Genomic DNA, 9630 nt, shown 5'->3' on the forward strand with positions numbered 1-9630 from the left:
ACTAAGTTACTTATCCTTAGTAAAGAATTCTAACTAGTATAGCTAGTACAAAAACCAACAGGGAGGTTTGGCACTTAAAGTTACTTTATCTTGTATAAGATCTAACTAGATGCATACAAAAACCACAGGGAGGTTTGGCACTAAAGTTACTTTATCTTGATAAGATCTAACTAGATGCATACAAAAAACCACAGGGAGGTTTGGCACTAAAGTTACTTTATCTTAGTAAGATATAACTAGATGCATACAAAAACCACAGGGAGGTTTGGCACTAAAGTTACTTTATCTTGATAAGATCTAACTAGATGCATACAAAAAAAAAGAAAACACAGGGAGGTTTGTCATTAAAGTTGCTTTATCAAACAGATCATACTAAAACAGATAATTTTATTTTTTAAAATCTGCACTAGCTGTTTTTAATTTTGAAGGGATAGACTAGAGAGAAGGCAACTAGTCATCACCACCCACCGCCAACTCTTTTACCAACAAATAGTGGGATTGACCATCACGTTATAATGCCCCCACGGCTGAAAAAGTGAACGTGTTCGGTCACAGGATTAGAAAAGACAAAAATGGTTTGTTAGTATGTTATTTTATCTTGATAAGGATCAAACAGATGCACACTACAAAAAATAGACTTGTTATTGAGGTTGTTTTATCTATTTTGTGAATTAAAGAGGTATATATTAAGATACAGAATGATGTTTGATATTTTTTATAAGTGTTGAACAGGTGCAACTTACACATATTTGGTAAACCAATATTCAAGGAGGACTTTCATTCACACTGATATTCTTCACTCTTACCTGATTACTCAATTTGTCCAGTAAGATATACATTTTATTATTAATCATTACTTTCTTCCAAGATGATTTTATACTACATATGAAATGCTTATTACTGCTTTATATATATATATACATACATATTGCTCATTCTCCTCAATTTTAGCTGTTAGCCCAGGTTTTGACTTGCTGCAAAATTATGTACATGTTAGATTCAAATAAGAATTTTAAAGTTTGCAAAATGCATTTCATCCTTTGAAAAAAAATCATCAGTACTAAATGTTTACAAATTTTTAATTCATAGCTTCCTTTGGGGGAAGCAAATAAAGCAGATTCTTTCAGTAAAGGCTAGTTCGTTTTTTTCTAATATTGGATATATTTGGAACTAACGGGATTCCACAACTGAAACAGGTTGATCATCTAACTTCATAAAAGCTAAGGCTTGGCGAGTATAACAGGTTTATTATCTCATTCCAAAAAAGCTAAGACTTGGTGAGTAGAACAGGTTGATTATATTGTTCCAAAGAATGTAAGACTTTGTGACTTTAACAAGCTGATTATCTCATTCCAAAGAAGCTAAGACTTGGTGAGTAGAACAGGTTGATTATCTTGTTCTGTAAAAGCTAAGACTTGGTGAGTAGAACAGGTTAATTATATTGTTCCAAAGGACGTAAGACTTTGTGACTATAACAAGCTAATTATCTCATTCCAAAGAAGCTAAGACTTGGTGAGTAGAACAGATTGATTATCTTGTTCTGTAAAAGCTAAGACTTGGTGAGTAGAACAGGTTAATTATATTGTTCCAAAGAATGTAAGACTTTGTGACTTTAACAAGCTGATTATCTTATTCCAAAGAAGCTAAGACTTGGTGAGTAGAACAGATTGATTATCTTGTTCTGTAAAAGCTAAGACTTGGTGAGTAGAACAGGTTGATTATATTGTTCCAAAGAATGTAAGACTTTGTGACTTTAACAAGCTGATTATCTCATTCCAAAGAAGCTAAGACTTGGTGAGTAGAACAGATTGATATCTTATTCTTTGAGAACTTGCACTCAGAAAATGTGACAGGTTTATTTCTCATTTTAGGGGAACTAGAACTCAGAAAATAGAACAGGTTGATTACCTCATTCTTAAAAACTAGGACTAAGTGGCTAGAACAGCCTCATTTTCTCAATATAGGGGACCTATGATTCTGTGACTATAATAGGTTAATCTTATTTCATTCTTGAGGAACTACAATTTAGCAACTAGAAAAGGTTGATTATTTCCTTCTATAAGGTCTAGGTTAATTATCTCATTCTATAGAAACTAGGACTTGGTAACTAGATCATGTTTATTTCATTCTATGAAAACTAGGATCCAATGACATTTCTAAGGTGTATTTGTGTGATCTAAAGGTGTATATTTTTTGGATTGGTAAAACCTCTCTATGTAGCTTTTCTTCTAAAGTAAAAAAATTCAAGATGAGTTGGTAATTATTTTACACTTTCAACGTGAGTTAATTTTATGAAGCACTGGTAAGACCATTTAAAAAAAAGAAAGAAAGAAAATAGGTTGCTGCAATAGGGTATAGCATAATAGGCCATAACACCGGAAAGGACCAGAAGTGTATCATACCATAAAAGAGCCAATGCAAGCTTGAGGAAATATCCAACAAAGACAAATCACTAAGCAGTTGATATTCCATACAGTCAATATGTTGTATTATCTTGTGTGTTGTTTACCTATCTAAAGTGTTTTGTATAAAATTTTTAATTTAAAGTATCTAAAATGAGAAAAATAACTATTAACAAGAGTAATGAAATAAAAGCTGAGGTCCTATATGATATGAGAGCCAAGTTCCAACAGCAGTATCTGTCTCATAGCTATAATTTTTATTAACTATTTAAAACAAATACTATCTTTATGGGTGTTTGTCCACGAAATTCCAGCCAAGAAAAGACTAGTATTTTTTGAACTTAGAAATACCTTATTAATATGTACCAAGGAATTAACTGACAGTACTGTTACTTTTCTTCTAAACTTTTACAGTATCTATGAATGAGTACATGAAAGCATCTTTCAAATAAATATATATTTTTTTACAAGGATCTTGTTTAATGGTAATGGTCACCTGTGATAAGGATCAGTGTTAATTACACCAAATCAAAGTAAAATCAAATAAGATCATTTGAAACAATTCTTTTAGTCATTTCAGGTCATAATTCACTGCATATGTTATTATTTGTCAGAGCACTTTTAAACTCTACATATATTAGAGCAAATATTGTTTTTCATGGCAAGTTTTCCCTTAAAGCTTTAAAAATTGACTTTTTATTGATATTAATCCATGCCATTTTCACAAAATTATAACAGATATTTATAAATAATTGTTCTGAACTCCTTTTTAACCACTGACATCCCTTCTTAGAAAACATATTTGATTCATATTAACATTTAATTAGTAACTCCAGATTTTAAACTACTTCCAACTCCTACACTACATCATTACTAGTAGTGTAGTAGTGTGAATGATGTGGAAAACATTTCATTAGTAACTCTAGATTTTAAACTATCTACTTCCAACTCCTTGTCTTTTGAAAATGTGCAAAAGATATACTTACATAAATGTCTGGGAACCAAAAGTTTGGCTGATTTAAAAGTTACACACACACTTGACTGTCAACAAAACAGCAAGTTAGGTAAACATGGAAATAATTTAACCCAAGTTATTTATGTAGCTATTTACAGCAGGCTCAATTACCAAGATTTATTTTACCAACCAATAACAGTTATCTTTATCAATATGCAACACCTCAGTAACCCAGTTTTCAACCAATGAGATAAGTGAACACTCTATCAAAATATAGTAGTTCATTATAAAAACACTTCTTATGCTATATCCTTACTAGCAGTGTGGTAGAGTGAATGATATTAAAAACATTTCCTACACTACATTCATAATAAGTAGCATAGTGTCAATGGTTTTTAAATCCAAAATACATATATATACACACACACACACACACATACATATATATATATATATATATGTTAACAGCTCAAAACATTGTCCAAGAAACTTCCTAGACAGATGCAGTCTATTATCCTCTCCTCTGTCTAATCCCTCTCTCAAGCAAGAATTGAAATAAATCATCATAATGAAAAGTCAAAGTGAGATGTTTATTCTGTCAGCAAAAGTATGCATACCTTTAGATAATTAGCAAATTAAAGACTTATAACAAATATGAACAGTATATAAATGTTCAGCTGTTCATGTTTTCTTTCAAATGTGTATTATTTGTAACCTTGTTTCTTTCATCTTTGACGTGTTGTGTATTACATTTTATTGTAAAGCGCTGTATGCAAGTTGGAGTATGATGTTCATGATGTAGCAAGATAAATGTGTAACAACTAGATGGAAACATTATGCTGTAGTCAGTAAATATTGTAATTTTTGTTTTCTTGTGTATATGATTAAGAGGTTTATGTATTGTTCTCTACTGTATGTCAATACCTCAACACATATGGAAAGATTACCAGTAAACAGACACCGGGTGATTATGGTGTGCTTATAAAACTGTATAAAAAATTTAATTAATGTATTTCTAAAACAAATGAAGGAAATTATTAAAATCAAGATAAAAGAAGTATTTGCCAAAAATTATTTTGCACACAGTAATGTTATGTAAAAAGCACAAAATTAAATAAAATATTTATGTTTTGTAAGTTTATTTTGGAAAGCTTACAAAGAGTTCACACTAAATCATAAGTTACTTGACACCAAACAATTTTAATAGTTATAATGACCCGAAATAATCAGATGCTAAAAGAATAAAAACACGGGTACGTGAAGTCTATTTGCTTTCAATTAAAACACAACTTAAATTAATTTCATTAAGAAAAATACAGAATGATCAAGGTAACATTTACTCCTAACTTTCACTTAAAATAAAATTTACAATTTTTTTTTAATCAATCTCTAATTTCCTATTTTAATTTGGAAAAAAGTGTGAAACTTTTTTTAAAATCCAAATACACATTTATAAGAAATATAACTGGGAGAAAGGAAAAAGACAAACCCTGAGAATTACAAGGTTCTCTTGTTATTTATGTCACATATTACAACAAAGAGAAAAAATCAAACTCAACAGGTAGAAACCAATAGTGTTTAATCACAATATCAAAGTTTAGTACACAAAGTTTTTAGTCGTTCGTACACGTTTAACTAATTTCTTCCAAACTATAACTTCATTAATAAGCTGTATATTCAAGTTGGTCCCCCTTTTTCTGTTCTTTCTACCCACCTATTGCAGTCTTTTTTTTTGGAAGATGTTCATATCAGCTACATGAACGAAAAAAAATATTTGGGAGTGAAAATGGCTTACTGCTTATAAGTGCAGCAACAAGAAATATTTTATATATATTACACAAACTAATAGTAATATTTTTTTATAAATAAATAATAAAACATCTTGGGTCATTAGACAACACATTTAAAGATAGTAGTAATTGTAAACACTAATTTTGATGAGTTGATTACTTTCATGAGTCATGACACTAACTGATTAAGCTGAATAATCTTGAATTAATCAAAAATAATAATAATAATAATTCATAATGATAGTATTTTGATTACTTGAATAGTTGGAATAACTGAGAAAAGTAACAAATACAAATTTTGATTAGGTGACTATTTTTGTGACATTACCTGATTTAATCGTAATTTCAGTTATATGGTTATTTTACATGACAATAATCGATATAATCAACACTCATGAGAAATAAATTATATTGATTATAATCACCCATCTGTATATTTAAATGCACTTTACTTGATACAGAGAAACCTAGCAGAAAAAAATAGTCCCATGCCTTTTAACAAGAAATCACTACTCCAGTATTACCCTATGTCATTTAACAAAGGAATCACTACCCCAGCTTTATCTTGCACCTTTCAACAAGGAATCACTACTCCAATATTACCTCACACCTTTTAATGAAGGTTCACCACCACAATAATACACCAACAGTACACCTTACCTCTCTCTTAGTAAGAAATTACTTCTCAAATAGTACTTACACCTTTTAACAAGGAATTACTACTCCAGTAGTACCCAACACCTTTTAACATGAAAATAGTGCTCCAATATCACTTAACCCTTTTAACAAGAAACCACTACCCCAGCATTAACCATACCTTTCAACAAGGACTCAGCTATTTCAGTAATACTTCACATCTTTTCACTAGGAATCACTACTCCAGTAGTACCCAACACCTTTTAACATGGAAATGCTACTCCACTAATACACTTTTTAATAAGAAAATGCTATTCCATTACAAAAAAATATAAACATGAAAGTTTCCAAAATAATTTTGGTCAATAATCATATTTTCTTTTTAGTAGTTGCTTTGTTCAATAAATTATTAACAAAAGAAAAAACTTACTGTCTTTGGTCTCATACATAGATACCAACCCACAACAAAAGAAACAACATTCCAAATCCCAAGAACACAGCTGCGACCAATGATATAAGAAGTTCTTTAAACATATCTCGGGTGTATTTGGTGGAAGTTACTTCATATCTAATTAACACACTGTCAAGGATTAAAACAAGTTCCTGAATCTTAAAATTTTACTTTTATTTCTGCTTCAACAAATAACCCAGTGAAAATATTAAAACAACAATTCTCAGAAACTCAATTTTTTTTTCTGTAAAGAAATGAAAATGTCTTAAATTTTAAAGTGATACAGTAGTTTAAAATTTAAATACACACAGACTTTTAAGATATCAAAATAAAAATATAATTAAAGAAGTAATAAATGACTATTGTTCCAGAAAAAGTGTGCCTATCCTGATGATTTTCTTATTAGCTACTTCCCATTGTAATTGTATCAGATAAAACTCATTACATGAAAATAAATTCAAAAAGAATGTTTTTAATATATTATATAATATAAAAGAAACATATAGGTTTGTTTGTTGTTAAGCACAATTCTACACATTGGGCTACCTGTACTGTGTCCACCATGAGTATCTAAACCCAACCCACAACATGACTAACATATTTCAGAAGAAATTTAAACATTAGTTTCTAGTTATATCAAGTGAAACTTTGATTTGAGCTTCTTCATAATAAGTTTTCTCTAGATGATTTCTGACTTAATGCATAATTACAGTTTTATAAATCAATAAAGGATACACAAAAAACCATGCCATAAAAAAAATCCCAATCCCCAAAAGCACAATGGTGAGATGAGGGTATATTGAAGGATTGACAGGACTGATGAACCTGCTCATCTGCTCAACTCCCAACTAGAAAACATATTTATATTATATTCAACAAGATTAATGAAATGGATTATGAAAGCTCATAAACCTAACAGTGAATGTCAAACTGTCTTTTTTTCTTTCAGATAAAAGACTTCAATTTTTAACCCTGAACAGTCTTGTTTATAAGTAAACCATCAGTAAAATCTATAAATAATAATTTAGCTCTTTCAAACACGTTTTTGTAAAAACTGACTAATATTCTTGATATCAAATTGAAATTCAGTTTTGTAATGATTCACAAGCTACACATACTCTTGAATGTACTGAACATATTTATCTTATAAAAATATTTATATAAAATCAAAGATATCAAGGTAAAATAGAGTACTTTGCAGTAAATACAAAAAGTTCAATTTGTTGTAAATAAATATAATTCCACAGGTTAGCTATCATTATTACTAAAAATGTAATAAGGATAAATTTAAAGATTGTTTTATATTTATTACATTCTTATATAGAAAATGTTTACTTCACCATTGTACACTAAATACTTTAATGAGATACCACACTTGGTTATAATTTTTCCTCTACTATAATTAGTATAAGTATCACAGCGTATTCCAAGTTTCTACTCAAACATCTAGTGTATTTAATTTGATATTTTATGCAAATAATTTGATTACAATGTTAAAAACAAAAATACTAACAAAATCGTTTAAACATCAAGTGTTTCATCTACATGCAAGTTTACACTAGCAGTAGCAGGGCTTATATCCCACACTCTTCAGTCACTTGACCATCCACCATACTTTAACTTTTAAGTATCATTAATAATAATATAATGTGCATAGTACAAATTCTTTTGCCATCAGTTTCTTGATATTATTTATGTTGGTTACTCTTACTTCATATATTATGTTTACTCTTACACTTTTACAGTACAGTATTACATTTTGAGTATAATGCTCTTATTCTTTATAATTGCATAAACAGCTTAAAACACAAAACATAAAGACATACACATTACAAAACTAGGGTGAAACGTAGTAACCAGTATTGACTTCTATCAGTTTAGTCCATTTTAAAATGTTTATTTATATTCTTCTAACTTCTGGATAAGATTATCTGATGCAGTGATAGTTCAGTAGCACTCTCTACTGTGCAGGGTTATTCTTTTCCTGGAATTGGGGAAGAGCGAGGACATCTAAATTTCTAAATGTTATTCTAATTTTGTGCAATTTATCGTGACTAACGAGCAATAAACATAGTTTGTGTTTTAAAAATCAAATGCAACAGTTTTAATTATTTGTACTTTTTTTAGTCTTAACGTGGTAAATGTACCGGCAACTACCACATTAAGTACCAGCGACAAATTTAAGTTTTAAAACGTATTACGATAATTATAATTTATAAATACATGTAGTAATATAGTTGTACTAGCTTGCCGTAATGTTGGTAGTGATTACAGAGTAACCTTAAATACATTATTTTATATATGAGTGTATGTAATATGAAAAATTTATATTCAATACTATTACGTCTCTACAATACCACACTCTAACATGTAATATTCAAATATCTTAGTGACAACTCACCAGCCCTCCCGACTCCATTTTAAATTTAACAACAAACTACAATTTTTCTTTATAGAGGGCAGAAGCAATTAGTTGCGATTAGTGCATGTTAAAATGTTTGTGTTTGTTCGTAGTTAAGCGCAAATCTGCACAATGGGATATCGAAACCCGGTTTCTGGCGTTGTAGAAGCAAGGCAAATTAACTCGAAAACACGTATTGGAAGATAACCATTTCATCCTAACATTCACAAAAAATGATGGGATGACATAGTTATCGTTCAATATGCGTTTTCGAGTTAATTTGCCTTCCTTATAGTTTAAACTTCTTTTTGGCTCAGATATCCTATTTTTGATTTCAGAAAGCTGATACTTCAAATATCGAGAATTCTGTATTGTGATTGTAAAAAATCCATGAGTGCAATCTATATAGCTTAGCTTAGAACATGGTAGTAATTTGTGTTAAACCAGAGACCTGAGCCTTGGGTTCGAGGCTCTGGACACCGCAGTGGTTAGAAAGAAATTTTTCTTAATTCAGCCTGCTCTTGAAATAGGTTTGGATAGAAACACGTGGTTGAGAAATAATAATTTTGAAGAGCAGAATGATGAGGAGGTGGCAGCAAGCATAAACAGAGAGAAAACCACATACATTATCATTTTATTTTATATCTACACAGCGTGGTCACAAGTAAATAGACACCACCTTTTCAGAAAAAAAAAGAAATTTTTCAGTCATATTCACATGAATTGATATATTTATAATTTAATTGATATCTAGTAGATCTTCCTTTCACTTCGTGGAGTTCGTTGATCCTTTGGGGCATCGTAAGAATCATCTCGTCAATTTTAGATTGTGGGATTTTCGCCCACTATGGCTTCAAAACTTGGAGTAGATCGCTCTTCGAAGTTGGTTTTTGGTTGTTTCTTGACTTGCCGGTCGAGTATGGTTTTCGATGGGGTTCATGTTAGGAGATTGGCTTTGCCAGGGCAACTTCTGGATACCATTTTCTTCCTACCAC

This window comes from Limulus polyphemus, unplaced genomic scaffold (genome assembly GCF_000517525.1).
Source record: "Limulus polyphemus unplaced genomic scaffold, Limulus_polyphemus-2.1.2 Scaffold309, whole genome shotgun sequence".
NCBI lineage: Eukaryota > Metazoa > Arthropoda > Merostomata > Xiphosura > Limulidae > Limulus > Limulus polyphemus.